General features: G+C 48.2%; 1 long non-coding RNA gene across 3 annotated transcripts in view; it reads left to right on the forward strand.

Moving 5' to 3' along the window:
- The window catches only part of LOC141584296 (uncharacterized), a 48,971-nt gene that overhangs the window by 15,132 nt on the left and 19,473 nt on the right, over positions 1–14,366 (forward strand). For all 3 annotated transcript variants that reach the window (XR_012517265.1, XR_012517264.1, XR_012517266.1), the window contains exon 2: positions 11,975–12,073. This is a non-coding gene — a long non-coding RNA (uncharacterized LOC141584296). The remainder of the gene's footprint in view (positions 1–11,974; positions 12,074–14,366) is intronic.

Below are 14,366 nucleotides of genomic sequence, written 5' to 3' on the forward strand. Positions count from 1 at the left end.
ATCTGTAGGCAAATGCTGTGCATTTATCTTCAGACTATATCCAGAATATTTCCACTCCCCATCACTTCCTCTGATCCTGTGATTTCTAATAATATACATATCTGTCCTTCCCACCCCTCATGCCTGGCAGCCCCTGCATAGCCTCAAGATGGGAGCTGGTCACTAGAATGACCAAGGCAGGATCAGAGGGTTGGGATTTTCAGCCCTACCCCCATCTCTGGAGAAGGGAGAGGGGCTGAAGGCTGAGTTGATCAGCAATGGGTAATGATGCAATCAATCATGCCTGTGTAATGAAGCCTTCATAAAAGCCCCAAAGGACAGGTTTGGAGAGCTTCCAGATGTGTGAATGTGTGGAAGTGCCTGGAGGATAGTGTGCCAAGAGAGGGCATGAAGCTCTGTGCCCCTCCCACATGCTTGCCCTGCATCTCTTCCATCTGGCTGTTCATCTGCATCCTTTATTAAGAAAACCAGTAAACATAAGTAATATAGTTTGGATATTTATCCCCTCCAGATCTCATTGAAATGTGATCCCCAGTGTTGGAGGTGGGGCCAGGTGGGAGGTGTTTGCGTCATGGGGGTGGACCCCTCATGAATGGCTTGGTGCCTTCCTCACCCTCGTAGTGATGAGTGACTTCTTGCTCTGTTAGTTCCCTCAAAATCTGATTGTTAAAAAAGCCTGGGGCCTCCTCCCCACCTCTTTCCTCCTCACTCACCGTATGATGCCTTTCTCCTTCTGCCATGATTGGAAGCTTCCCGAAACCCTCACCATAAGCAGATGACGGCACCATGCTTCTTGTACAGCCTGCAGAACCATGAGGCAAAAGAAGTCTCTTTCTTTATAAATTACTCACCCTCAGGTATTCCTTTATAGCAATGCAAATAGACTAAGTGAGTCAAGTGTTTCTCTGCATTCTCTTTTTTCCTCGATGACAACTGTGTTTCTCTGCATTCTGTGAGCTGTTATAGAAAATTAATTGAACTGAAGGAAGCGGTCGTGGAAACCTCCAATTTATAACTCAGTCAGAAGTGTAGGTGACAGTATACTACTTGTGACTGGTGTCTGAAGTAGGGCCAGTCTTGTAGGGCTGAGCACTCACCATGTGGGATCTGATGCTACTTCTGGGTAGATGGTGCCAGAAATGAATTGAATTAGAGGACACCTGCCGGCGTCCGCTGGAGAACCTGGTGTCAGAGTGTCATGTTGCATGAGCATAGTGAGCAGGAGAAACACAGATTTTTTTTCTTACCTGTGTCTCCTACTTCACTGCTGTTGCTCCAGCCCAAGCCACCAGCTTATTTCTCACCCTCCTAACCACACCCTTCAGTTTGCTTCTGCGCAGACATGGCAGCCTGCAGGATCCTGACAAAAACCAAGTTAGCCCATGCCTCTCTGCTGCTCAGAACCCTCGGGAGGCCTCGCTGCACTCAGACCCTGCTCCCTCTGGCCCTGTCCCTCTATTGTCCTCCCCATTGCTCATCTTATTCTGGGGCACCTGCTTCATGGTTGCTTCTCTGTGCAGCCTCAGGCCCTGCATTTACAGCTCACTTTTGCGGACACACCCTTCACCACATGGTGGCACGGCTCTCCTCTGCACAGTCCTGATGCAGGTGACACTCCAGTAACACCCTTCTCTTGCGCTCACCCGCCCTGCTGTATGTACTCCTGCCACCCTTTCCTGTTTCTCTCCAAAGATGATTTTTCTTGATAGCATTTGCCCACCAGTGGCAGCCTGTCAACCTGGCCCACAGATTGGCAAATGCTGTGAAGAAAAATAGCGTTTGATTGCGTCTCAGCCTTTCGACTAAGATCGAGTGAAAAACAGTGTTTGGAGAAGCAGGGTAGGGCGATAGGAGTGTATTCAAAGGAATGAAAAGTAATGGCAAAAACTGCAATTACTTTTGCATCCGCTGAATATTTAGTACCGCATGTCTTCTCACTAGAGTGTTGTCTCCAGCGGGCAGAGATTTTGGTCTGTTTTGTTTACAGAAATAACCCTAGAGCCTAGAACAGTGCCAGCACCCAGTAGGGGCTCAAAACACACTTGCCCAATGTGTGAGCCTAGCTTTTCTGAGCCTCCGTTTCTTACTCCAAAAGGAGAGAAATTATAGTTGCTTTCAAGGCGTTGTGAGGACTAAAGAATAAAACGTATGTGCAGCGCATCGTGTTGGGTCTGGTACAGAACTGCCCCGAGAAGCTGGGCAAGGAGAGGGTACCATCTCCAGTGTCTCTTTAAATAATGCCTATCCTTTTGGGGCAAATAACATATTTTACGTTACCTTTAGAAATTCCTGAGTCATAATGGCAACTAACTCAGAATCTACGATATATGGACTTTGTGTCATTTTCTCCTAAGGCGTGTCCTTGAACTTGCTCCATTAAAGCTGCAGCTGCTCGTTCACACAGCCAGGGCTGGTCCCCAGGGTTCTTCCTGGTGGGATACGGGATGGACAATGTCACAGCAGTCAGAGAACTTAGAACTTACCTTCTAATAGCCCCATGGTGTCCTTTACTGGCAGGAGAACTGTCCAGCTAAGGGAAATGAGGTGCCCAAAGCCACACAGCCGGGTTGGTGGCCGAGTGGGGACTTCACCACATACCTCTGGACCCTGAGGCTCTGGCTCTTTCAATTCTCCCCTGATTCCTGGGGGTTAAATGACACACCAGGCAGAGGAGAGTGAGGCCCAGGGAAAAATCTCATCCCTCCCTTGTCCCCTCCGTTCCTTTCTTGTTTTGTGTCATTTATTTGCACATTCTAGTAGTTGCTGAGTGACTTTTTTTTTTTTTTTTTTTTTTTGAGATGGAGTTTCGCTCTTGTTGCCCAGGCTGGAGTGCAATGGTGCGATCTCGGCTTACCGCAACCTCCGCCTCCTGGGTTCAGGCAATTCTCCTGCCTCAGCCTCCCGAGTAGCTGGGATTACAGGCACACACCACCATGCCCAGCTAATTTTTTGTATTTTTAGTAGAGATGGGGTTTCATCATGTTGACCAGGATGGTCTCGATCTCTTGACCTCGTGATCCACCCACCTCGGCCTCCCAAAGTGCTGGGATTATAGGCTTGAGCCACTGTGCCCCGCCAGAGCCTGTCTCTTAAAAAAAAAAAAAGTGGCTGGGCGCGGTGGCTCAAGCCTGTAATCCCAGCACTTTGGGAGGCTGAGGCGGGTGGATCACGAGGTCGAGAGATCGAGACCATACATGGTGAAACCCCGTCTCTACTAAAAATACAAAAAATTAGCTGGGCATGGTGGCACATGCCTGTAATCCCAGCCACTCAGGAGGCTGAGGCAGAAGAATTGCTTGAACCCACGAGGCAGAGGTTGTGGTGAGCCGAGATCGCGCCATTGCACTCCAGCCTGGGTAACAAGAGCGAAACTCCGTCTCAAAAAAAAGAAAAAAAAAAAAAAAAAAAAGAACTTCCTTCAATTTTGCCTTCACGGTGCCTCTCTTGTCTCTTCTCATCCTGGCTGTCATGCAGCCAATGTGTTGCTGATTTCAGTTAAACAAGAAAGCCTCTAATGAAGTAGTTCCCAAACTTCAGTGAGCATCAAAATCACCTGGAGGGCTGGTTGAAAGGGGGGGTGATTAAAACAGAAATTGCCAGTTTCAGCCCCAAAGTTACTAATAGAACAGGTCTGGGGAAGAGCCCATGAATGTGCATTTCTGTGAGTTCTTAGGTGATGCTGATGCTGCCTGTCCAGGGACAGCCCTTTGAAAACCACTACCACAGAGACCTGCGGGGTGGCTTGAAACTCTTGAGTGGCTCCGGGAAGTTCCAGGAGCAGCAGCTCCTCTTCCCCATGGCCAGGCTGATGTGCGTTGGTTCTTTCTGTTCTCTGGACTTGGTTGCCCTGGCTGCTCGTGGTACTTCTTCTGCCAGGCTCCTGAGCCCAGAGACGCTGGCTTAATTTATGGGACTTGGCAGACACTCAGAGTCTGAGGAGGACAGAAAACTTCTAATACATTGCACGCTGGCTCCGGTGTTTGGGCGTTCTTTATTGCGCACTGGGGAGAACGTGCGTGTGGAAAGCCTGTTCCCTTACTTGCTATAAAACTTGGTAATGGAGTGAAACAGGCTAGTTATAGAGTTTCTCGGGGGCTGTGTCTTTGCCCACCCTGGAGCAGGCAGAGAGGGTCTCTCTGAAAAGTGCGGGAACTGGCGCTCAACGGCAGTTGGCTGGGACACCTGCGCCTGGGGCTGTTGAATGTCATTGTGTACAGCGTCTCCTTGGCTCTGGTTACTCCCTCTCTCCCCCTTCTCTGTGCCCATTTGGGTGGCCCAGGCAGGAAATGGCCATTTAGGCTGTCTGGTCAGGTGGTGTCATGGGGGCCTGAATCCCCATCCAGTAGGCCCTTGGGAAACTCGTGGCAGATGACAAGGCACCCAGGCGTGGCTCCCCTTCTTGGAGTAGTTGGATAATCAGCTCTCTGGGTGCTCAGTGATAACTGCTACCCTTTATTGATCACCTGAAGGTTATATTATCTCATTCTCTTCCTAACAAGAAACAGTGAGGCCCTAAAGCCGAGTGCCTCACTCCTAATGTAGGCTCAGTCACTCTCTGCTGATGAGGGAGTGTGGGCTTTGAAGCTGGCGCTTTCTCACCCCACGATCTTGTTCTTTCTGCATCACGAAGCAGGGATTACCCTCCTCTTGCCCACCCTGCAGTGACTGGTTTGTTACACACACTGCAAACACCACAAAAAGTCAGGGCTCCATGCCTTTCGGTTTTGGCTAAGTGTGAGCAGGAAAACCAGCAGATGAACGAAGAGGGACCAGCCATTTGTCCTTTGGGAAGGTCTTCCTTGAGCTCTACAAATAGCAGAAGAGCCAGCCAGGGTCACTCTCGTTGGGTGTTGGGGTCACATTCGGTCTTGACTGATATTATCTCTTTTGTAAAACCGACAAGAACAGCTGGAGGCAGTGAGGAAGCCAACCTCCAAGAAGTCACGAAGCTCTCTGGAGCAAAGGAAGAGCAGATGGGCACTGTCCCCGCTTCTCCCAACTTGGGCTTCCCCAGACCCAATGCTGCCAGTCACATTGCCAACTGCCCTCTTTTGCATTCTAGACATAGCGGGTGTGGGGGTGAGATTCTGTTTCCTCAGTATAGCTAAGACTGCTTGGAATTTTCTAGAAAAAACTTTCTTAAGAAACCAAGGATCAAGCCAATCCCCTTGATGGGTAATAACCAAAGCAGTCGGCACTTACAGGCGTGCTGGGCCAGGCACTCCCTCCAGGTCTCCCCCTCTGTGAACCCCTTTAATCCTCACAAAAGCCTAGGGTGGAGGTGCATTATTCGTTTCCATTTGTGGAGGAGGAAGCGGATGCTCAGAGAGTTTCGGTTGACATGGCCAAGGTCATACAGCTAGGAAGTAGGGAGCTGGGATTTGAACCCAGGCAGCCTGGCTCCTGAGAGTGGGCCCACCTGCCTTACCAGTGCACCTCCTGCTTCTCCCCCAAGTTCTCTAGAACCGAAATCCAGGATTTCTCTCCCTGTTTGTGAAGACTGAAGGCTTTTCTAGGCTTCTTGCCATTTGCATGCTTGGTCTCTCCTGAGGCAGGCTGTTTGCTTGAGCTCCTCTCTGCCGAGTTCCCACTCACCTGTCTGGGCCCGGTGGAAATGTGTCTTTTGGGAACAGCCTTCTTAACCCCCTGCATGCACTGGCCAACTGTCCTCTGTGCTTCTGGAGGCGATTCCATCACTGTGCTACACTCAGGAATAGAGACAGCAGCTGTCTCCCTGTGAGGTCCGACAGCAGAGGCTTAAGGCGGCATCAGCAGTCTGACTCCTGGGCCGGTAATTTCATACCAGCATTTGGTTCTGTTCGCTTCTCTGCAGCAGCCACATGGTCTCTGTGGCAGAGGTAGTGCGTTGACCCTATATCCATGTTGCCTTCTTCCCCTGTCAGAGAACTTTTGGCTGAGCTTGTCGTACCCAGAAGAGAAATTCTGTTTCCCAGCCTTCTTTGCAGCCAGGTGCATCCATGTGACCAAGTTCTGGCCACTGGAATAAGGGGAGAAGTGACGTATGCAGTGTTCGGGTTGTGCCCTTAGAGGAAAGGAGCACATGCCTCTCCCCAGCCATGTCGGTTGGTTGTTGGACATGGTGAAGAGCTTCCTTGACCATGTGAGTGGTGGGCACACTCTACAGATGGCAGAGCAGCAAGATGGGAGGAGACTGGGCCCAGCTGCTCTCCCAACTCAGACTTCTACTTCAAAGAGAAAGGAACATCTACCATGCTCAGGTGACTGATAGCTGAAGGCTCTGTCCATTATGCCCAAGTCTATATCCTAAATAAACACCCACTCTCCCATGTAGAGGATTGCCTTGCCCTGAGAGCTGCTCTCCAGTTTTCTTGGCAGTTGGAGGTTGAAAAGTCATTTCCTTTTCAAGTGCAAATCTTCCTACAGTTCATATGCGAGAGGCACGTGCAGATCATGGCCAAAGTCAGAGCAATGAATCCCAAACCTGGTCATGCATTAACACGCAGGGATTGGTCTCCCCGCAATACCCAAACCTGACAAGTTGAGAATCTTTGGGCACAGAACCTAGACACTGGTGTTTTTAATAAGCTCCCTAGGAGACGTGGCCCCCACTGGGCCTCAAAACCAGTTTGTTACGTTCATTTATGCTTTAGGATATCCCAGATTGGCCATAAACAAATAAATATTGTGTTTTTTTTTGAACAAATATTTACTGGGCAAGCATCTGTTATGTGCTCGGTGCTGCTGGGATATGGGCAACGTCCCTGCCTTCGTGGGGTGCACTTTCTAGTAGAGACTGGCCGTGAACAGCTGAGCATGCACATACATAACTACAGGTCGGGGAAGGGCTTTGCGATAACAGGAAGCAAGGTCGAGAAATGGAGGATAGGGAGGGGCTGGCTCAGGCTGGCTGAGAGAGAAGGCTTCTTTGAGCAAGTGGTAACTGAACAAGAGCAGTGTGGCTTGTGTTTGTTACAGGCTGAGCCGATGCGTCAACTAGACCCTCAAAATCAAATGGCTTCAAAAATAAGGCACATGGTGATTTCTCAACAGTCCTTCAGAGCTGGTGTTTAGACTGAGGGGCTGGCTCTCCTCTCCACACACATTCAGGGACCCAGGCTGATGGCTGCTCTACCACCTTTAAATTATGGCTTCCAAGGTCATCTTGACATCACCATCTGGTTGGCTGGAAGGTAAAAGAGCTTGAAAGAGCCTCTTGGGGGTTTTCTGTGGCCCAGTCTGAATGGGACAGTTACCATTTATGCTCATGTACCACTGGTGTGAACTTGGTCACATGGTCATCTCACCTGCAAGGGAGCCTAAGAAATGTAATCTGGTCATGTGCCCATGAGTTTGGTGGACAGCCAAAGGCAGGGGGCCTCAGCTAGAAGCAGAAGGGACAGCAGGTACAAAGACTTGTATGGGGGAGTGAGTTTGGCGTGTCAAGGAGCAGCGAGGAAGCCAGTGTGACTGGGGTGAAGTGAGACTGGGGTAGAGCGCTAGCGGGTAAGGATGGAGAGACAGGCAAGGCCTACAGCTCGGTTCTCCCCCTCCCACCCATCTTAGTAAAGGCTTAACAATTTTGATCTTTTTGAGCACAGAGCATTTTTCCCATGTACACAAAAGGAAGAATAACATAATCAACTGTGAAGCACCTATGAGCTTACCAATGTTTTGCTAAACCTATTATAATTTAAAAACAATGTACAAATTTCTCAAGTAGCAAGAAGAGAGACTGAGTCTCTCCTAGATTCCTCCTTACCTCATATAATCTCTCAAGGAAAATCATGACAAGTATTTGAAAGCATTTTGGGATTTTAGAAGAAAAAAATATCGTAACAATCCTGTGATTATTGCTGCTTTTATCAGAATTTCTGATTTTCATGTTAAATGATTAATTTTCATGTTAATATTTTTAGAGATGGCATTAGTTATCTTTTGCTGTGTGACTCATTACCCCAGAACGAAGTGGCTTAAACTGACAATACACATTTACTGTTTTTCACAGTTCCCATGGGTCAAGAATGCAAGGGTGGCTGAGCTGGGTGGTTGTGACTTGGAGCCTTCCATGAGGATGCTGTCAAGGTGTTGATCAGGGTTGCAGTTTGAAAGATCTGCTCCCAAGGTGACTTATTTACCTAGTTGGCAAGTTGGTGCTGGCTGTTGGCGGTAGGCTTCAGTTCTTCCTTCACATGAGCCTATCCTCAGGAATGCTTGAGTATCCTCACAACATGGTGGCTGACTTCTCTCAGAGTGAGTGATCCAAGAGAACGAGGGGGAACCACAATGCCTTTTATAAGCTAGCTTCAGAAATCACACACCATCACTTCCATAGTATTCTATTAGTCACACATACCAGCTTTGACTTGTGAAGAAAGAACTACACAAGGGTGTGAATAGATCATTGTGGGCCATCTTGGAGACTGTCTACCAAAGGCCTTAGCTAAGGGCATGATAATAATCTGTTTGGGGATGTGACCCACTGTAGAAGGGCCATTTTTGGAATTGGTACCCAAATAGGAATAAACAGATTTCTGATGACTGATTTAATAGGACTGGGGGACTTTATAGTTAAGAAGGAACTTGGAAGTAATTTATTTCTACACTTCTGTTGTTTACAGAGAGACAGAGCCGGGTGAGTTTGTGGCTGAATAAAGATTAAAGATCCAGTCTCCTAACTCTTGGAGCTGTGGTGCATGGGGCGTGAATAGAATTTTGGATTTGAAACACCGTATATTCTCACTCATAGGAGGGTGTTGAACAATGAGAACATATGGACACAGGGAGGGTAGCACTACACACTGGGGTCCGTTGGGGGGAAATGGGGGAGGGGCAGGGGGTGGGGAGGTGGGAAGAGATAGCATGGGGAGAAATGACAGATATAGGTGAGGGGACGGAAGGCAGCAAACCACACTGCTATGTGTGTACCTATGCAACAATCTTGCATGTTCATCACATGTACCCCCAAACCTAAAATGCAATAATAAAAAAAAAGAATTTTGGATTTGGAGACTGGAGATCTGGCTAGAGGTCTCTGAATGGGTGACCCATTCCCTGGTCCTTTCTCTCTGAGCTTGATCATCTTCTGGATAAAAATGTTGTCTTTCTGGAACAATGTTAAATATTCTCAATGAAACTCAACATGTTCTTTAAAATGTTAGATTCATGATGCTTTGTGGCCTTATCCATTTACTTATTCTGCCTCAGTAGACAGAAGTCACAGATGTAAGGCCATGTGACAACTTAGTTCAGTATTGACCTCTCAGACATGCTGTCCAAGAAGCAGTGTACTAGGGCACCCAGGGAATACCAGAACTGTCCTGTCCATTAGTTTAGCTTTTTTTGTTTTATTTTTGGTTGCATGCAACAGAAACTCCTTTGACTAGCTTAGGCAAAGGAAAAATGGACAGTAATTTCTTAGATGATCCATGGGAGTACCTTGTAAATCAAAGGAAGGCTCAAACAACTAAGATTTGGAATGAAATGTGGCTGACCCTGATAGTTTAGCAGCAGGAGTGTCTGGATCCTCTCTTCACTGGGCTCCCATGAACACAACACGATCCAAAAGATTTCCAGCCCATAGATGCTCAAGTAGATGTCAAATTCCCAAGAAGCAGAATGTGCCAGACCCACCTGGGGTCATGCATCCAGCTGTGGCCAGTGGCAGGATCATGTAGCAGAGACATGGCCTTTGAGCCCAACACGGACTTTGAAATGTCTGGCTGTGTCTACCACTGACGGGGGAGTTACAGTGAGCCAAGAGGCGTCTACAGTACCTCGTGAACTTCTACCACACCAGCAAGGCTGCACCTTGGACAGTGTAGAAAGTCATTCCCACCACCTCACTGTGCATCCTTAACACTGCTATCAACTCACTTGTTTTTACTTATTTTATGCCCAGAGCTTTGGGACTCTGGCCAGGACTCTTTCCTTCTTGAATTTACCTTCTCATCTATATATAGAGGAAGTCAGTCTTGCTGATCTTTGAAGTCCTTTTACCTTCTAATAACTTCTGGCTGTGGCAGCTCAATTGTCCCCCGCCCAGTGTTCATTATTCCCTGGCTGGGTCTCTCACCGTGCATGAGAATGCATGTAAGCAAATGTGAGTGAATATAGACTCTAAGAGATCACACGTGCTCATGCACTCCCACACCTTCTAAACCGCAGTGGTGATATTCTCTTAATGAGAAGGGCTGGTTGAGGCCACTGCCTTCGAACTGAGCTGGTCACGTGATGAGTAGGAACCATCTGAATGGATTATTACATATTCTAAGCAGGAAATTCAATGGCTGGTATATCTCTCTGTGTGATGTATAACTGTTGGTGCCATTTATGCTAGAACTGGGATTAGAATCCTTCTAGGGTTTGGCTGATAGGAACTGCAGTGATAAGTGGGAAATGGAATGGGACAGGCGGGTGGGGAGCAGAGAGGTAATGGGTGAATGAGAATGAGACTCCAGACAATCTTACACAAGCTCCTTAATGGTCCATAGGTTCATCAACTTGGAAGAAAAAAATCTGTGGGAGGCTTGGAGGAGCTCTCCAATCATCAACTGGGAAAACGCATCTTTACCTCATGATTCATCTAGGGTTGTGGGGTGGTGATAGGAATAGGGGTGAAGAATGTGTGCAAGGACCCATCCCAAGCTGGGAAACACCTACCACCAGACTCTCAGACATCACCCCAACTGTGTCCCTACCCACAACGTGAAGTCCAACTCGGAGGTGGGTCCTGAACCATTCCACCCTTTTCTCAGGATCCCAAGTCAGAATCTTGGAGTTAGACTATGGCAATCAGCCAAGTCCTCTAAGATAACACAGCTCCTAACACTTCCTTCCCAAGTTCTCCTAAACTCAAGGAACATCTTGGTGGGTGCACACAGGAAGGTAAATTTCCCCTCTGTGGTCACTAGCTCTGCGCCTTGCCTGCTGCTGCAGAGATAAGCATCTCACCCTCACACAATTCAACCATTCAGAGATTATCACTTTTTTTTATTTTATGGAAGAGAAGCTTTCTCGGAACCCCCCAACAGACCTTTCCTTTGGTCTCACTGGTCAGAGGAAGTGGGTCAAATGCCATCCTAAAACCGATCACTGTCAAAGAGCAATTGGTGACCACACCCAGCTTAGATTACTTCTGCTTCATTCTCTGGGGCTGGGGACCAGGCAGCCCTTCCTTGGGCCCTCGGCTGCTCACCAGGTGTATGCACAGGAATATGGCGGGTGGAAGCATGCAAGGTGGGGGTGCTTGAGTGGGGAGTGCTACTGGCTGACAGTGACATGAACTGTGATGGTGCCCCACTTGGCCATCTCATTCATCCTTGGGCTCTCAAGTGGCTTGACCATGGTTGCCAATAAACAGGTCATGTAGAATTTTCTAAAGTCTGTGTGTGTGTGTGTGTGTGTGTGTGTGTGTGTGTGTGTGTGTACAGGCACAAAAAGAGAGTTGACAGAGAGTTATGACCTTAGGCCTTATAATGTTCCTTCCTCAATTAGACTTGAGGAAGTGCACCATTTTTGCTTTAAAAGAAGTGTAATGAAGATGGATTATAGTTCAGGGTCTGATTGGAAAGAGCCAGGAACTAAGATTAATTGGCAGCAGCATGTGGTTTATTTTCAAGGTCGTTTTTACTTGGCTTCCAGAAATAACTGTCGTAATATCTTCAAACTCTCACTGAACTTTTCATGTGCAATGAGGTGGAGGACTTTGTGTTCTTGTTTGACCGGGAGAGGCGCTGGCCCTCCTGTAACACTCTCTGGGCGGCCAGCCCCTGTCACTAGCCACGTTGGGATGTCTGTGGATGGCCACCTCAAGCTCAACCAACCCCTCCCACTTCAACCCCTCCCACTTCAACCCCGTGAGGCTTCGAGGTGAATTGCTTTCCAGCTGACATTTCTCAGGGGATGTGTGGGTGCTAGATTTGAGGGTGGTTTTTAATTCTGCAAGCTGTTTAAAGCCTCCTAAAATTCCTCATCATCTTTTCTTTTTTATTAGAGCTTACAGTTTCCAAGATTTTCCAGAACAGAGTGACAGCTTTAAAATAGCCCAGTCACCCAGCCCCTGAGCCCGCTGAATGTCTAAGCAACACTACAGGTAATACCTTGGTTAGCACTCAGAAATGATGCTACTTGGTCTTTCAGCCTTTTCTTTTCTCCTATGACACTTTTGCTTCCTTCTACCCAGGGCCACCTCTTCTTCCTACAGGAGGACTAGCTGTTCCCCTGCTGGTAAGACCATCAGTAACTTCCCCCAGCCCTTAGTATAAAAGCTCGATTCCTCACTGTGGTTGGCGGGGCCCTGCCTCTGCTGGCCCCCAGCTTTTTCCCATTCTCTCCAGGCTCCTGGGACAGTGGCTTTCTTTGGGTTCCTAAAATAAGTGGATATTTTTCCTGCTTCACAGTCCTTACAGGCTGTTCCTTGTGCTTGGGACATGCCCCACGTGGTCACTGGCTAATTCCGTCTCACGTTCCAGGTCTCAGTGTAAATGAGAACTCCTCAGGTGGGCCTTCTTTGCTTCTTCCCAAAGTGGCCTTTTCTTTTCAACTGTCTACCAGCGCGTCCTGTTTGGGTCTTCCGGTGTACTCAGTGCAATTTCCCGTTATTTTACCTATTTGTGCATAGACTTGTTTGATCTGTCTCCCCTATGACAGAGAGGACAGGATCTTGCCAGCATGTTCATTATTGTATGCCCAAGGCAGAGCTCCACAGGTTCTGGGTCAGAGCTGGCTGATCAGTACTAAATTCCTGCCTCTTTGGGAAGCTTTCCTGGGGCCACCATCTGGGGTCACTCCTCTTGCATTAATTGCTCCTTCCCCTGACATGTCTCTGGGATCCTTGGAGGCAGTCACCAGATTGGATGTGTCTTTATACCTCTCAAGGCTCTTGCCTCTGGTGACTCCCCCTCCAATAAATAGTTATTGACTGATTAATTAAAAGAATTCTGTTTCCAAGGAAAAATCTTCAGCTTTGGCTCAACTAACCACTGTGAACTGAGCAAGAAACCAATAGACATTAGGCATTTGTATCAGTTAAGATGCATTTGGTTGCAAGAATGGAGGGGCTACTTGGTAGTGGTTTAAATAATAAAGATTTAATGACCTCACATACTCACGGAACCCGTATGGAGGATCTGCTGCCTGCCAGCCTTTGTTCTAGGTGCTTTCCATGTATTCATTCATTTAGTCTTGACATCATCCCTATGGGGAGGTGCTATTATGGTCACCCTACTACCAATGGGCAGACTGAGCCTCAGCAGGTTACACACTCTGCCCAGGTTCATGTGAGTAGTAGAGCCAGGACTTGACTGGTTCTAAGGTGATCTGGCCCTAGGGTCTACATTTACCTACCACTATGTCATGGCAGGTCTTGAGGTAGGTATTCTGAGTTTGATGGGAGCTCAGTGACATCAGGATGCAGAGTCAGTGTGTCTGATTCCCTGAGCCTCCCCCTCATGGCTCCGTGCCCCCCTCCACTACATGACTTCTAGAGCAGGAGGCTAGGGGTGAGAGGTGGGGTGTGTGAGTGTGTGGATGAGGCAGCTGGGGCAGGGATCAGGCAGGGGATGATGGCTGGAGGTGGCAAAAGGGACGCAGCATGTTTTTCTTCTCTCTAGAATTCTGGCCCCATTGGATGTGTAGTTTATGCTGGGATTTCAGGCTCCGCTGACAGGTAGTGTATGCATGTGGGGTGGGGGAGTGAGAAGGAGGGGCAGTCACTTCCTGTCCAGTGCAGGCCCTGAGCACCTGCTTGGGTGACCTGAGAATGCACACTGATCACTTGACAGTGCTGTGCTTGGTAGCAGGAGCTTGTGCCTATACCTCAGTTAATTTTCACAACTGCCCCATGAGATCAGTATTATTATTTTCACCCCTGATTTTAAATTGCTTCCTAGAGGCACCACTTTGGGCAGCAAGTTTACTTAACCTTTTCTGTGCCTCCTTTTCCTTCTCTGGGGAAAATGGGCATGACAATAATTGCCTTCCTTACACAAAGCACTTAGAACGATGCCTGACACATAGTAGCCAGTGAATAAAGGCTAGTATTGTTACTGCTGTTAGTTTTCAGATGAGGAATCTGAGGCTTGGTAAGTGTGGCACAAATGCCTGATCACATTCTAGGATAAGCTGAGTCAGGCTCTCCTGATAGCTATGAGGATGATGACAGAGGAAGAGGAGGAGAAGGAGAAAAAAAGAAAAGGAGAAGGAAGAGAAAAAGAGGACAGAGGAGGAGGAGGAGAAGGAGAAGGAGGAGGAGGAGAAGGAGGAGGAGGGGGAGGAGGAGAAGGAGGAGGAGGAGAAGGAGGAGGAGAAGGAGGAGGAGGAGAAGTAGGAGAAAGAGGAGGAGGAGGAGAAAGAGGAGGAGGAGGAGGAGAAGGAGTAGGAGGGGG

The sequence above is a fragment of the Saimiri boliviensis genome, chromosome 4 (genome assembly GCF_048565385.1).
Source record: "Saimiri boliviensis isolate mSaiBol1 chromosome 4, mSaiBol1.pri, whole genome shotgun sequence".
Taxonomy (NCBI): Eukaryota; Metazoa; Chordata; class Mammalia; order Primates; family Cebidae; genus Saimiri; species Saimiri boliviensis.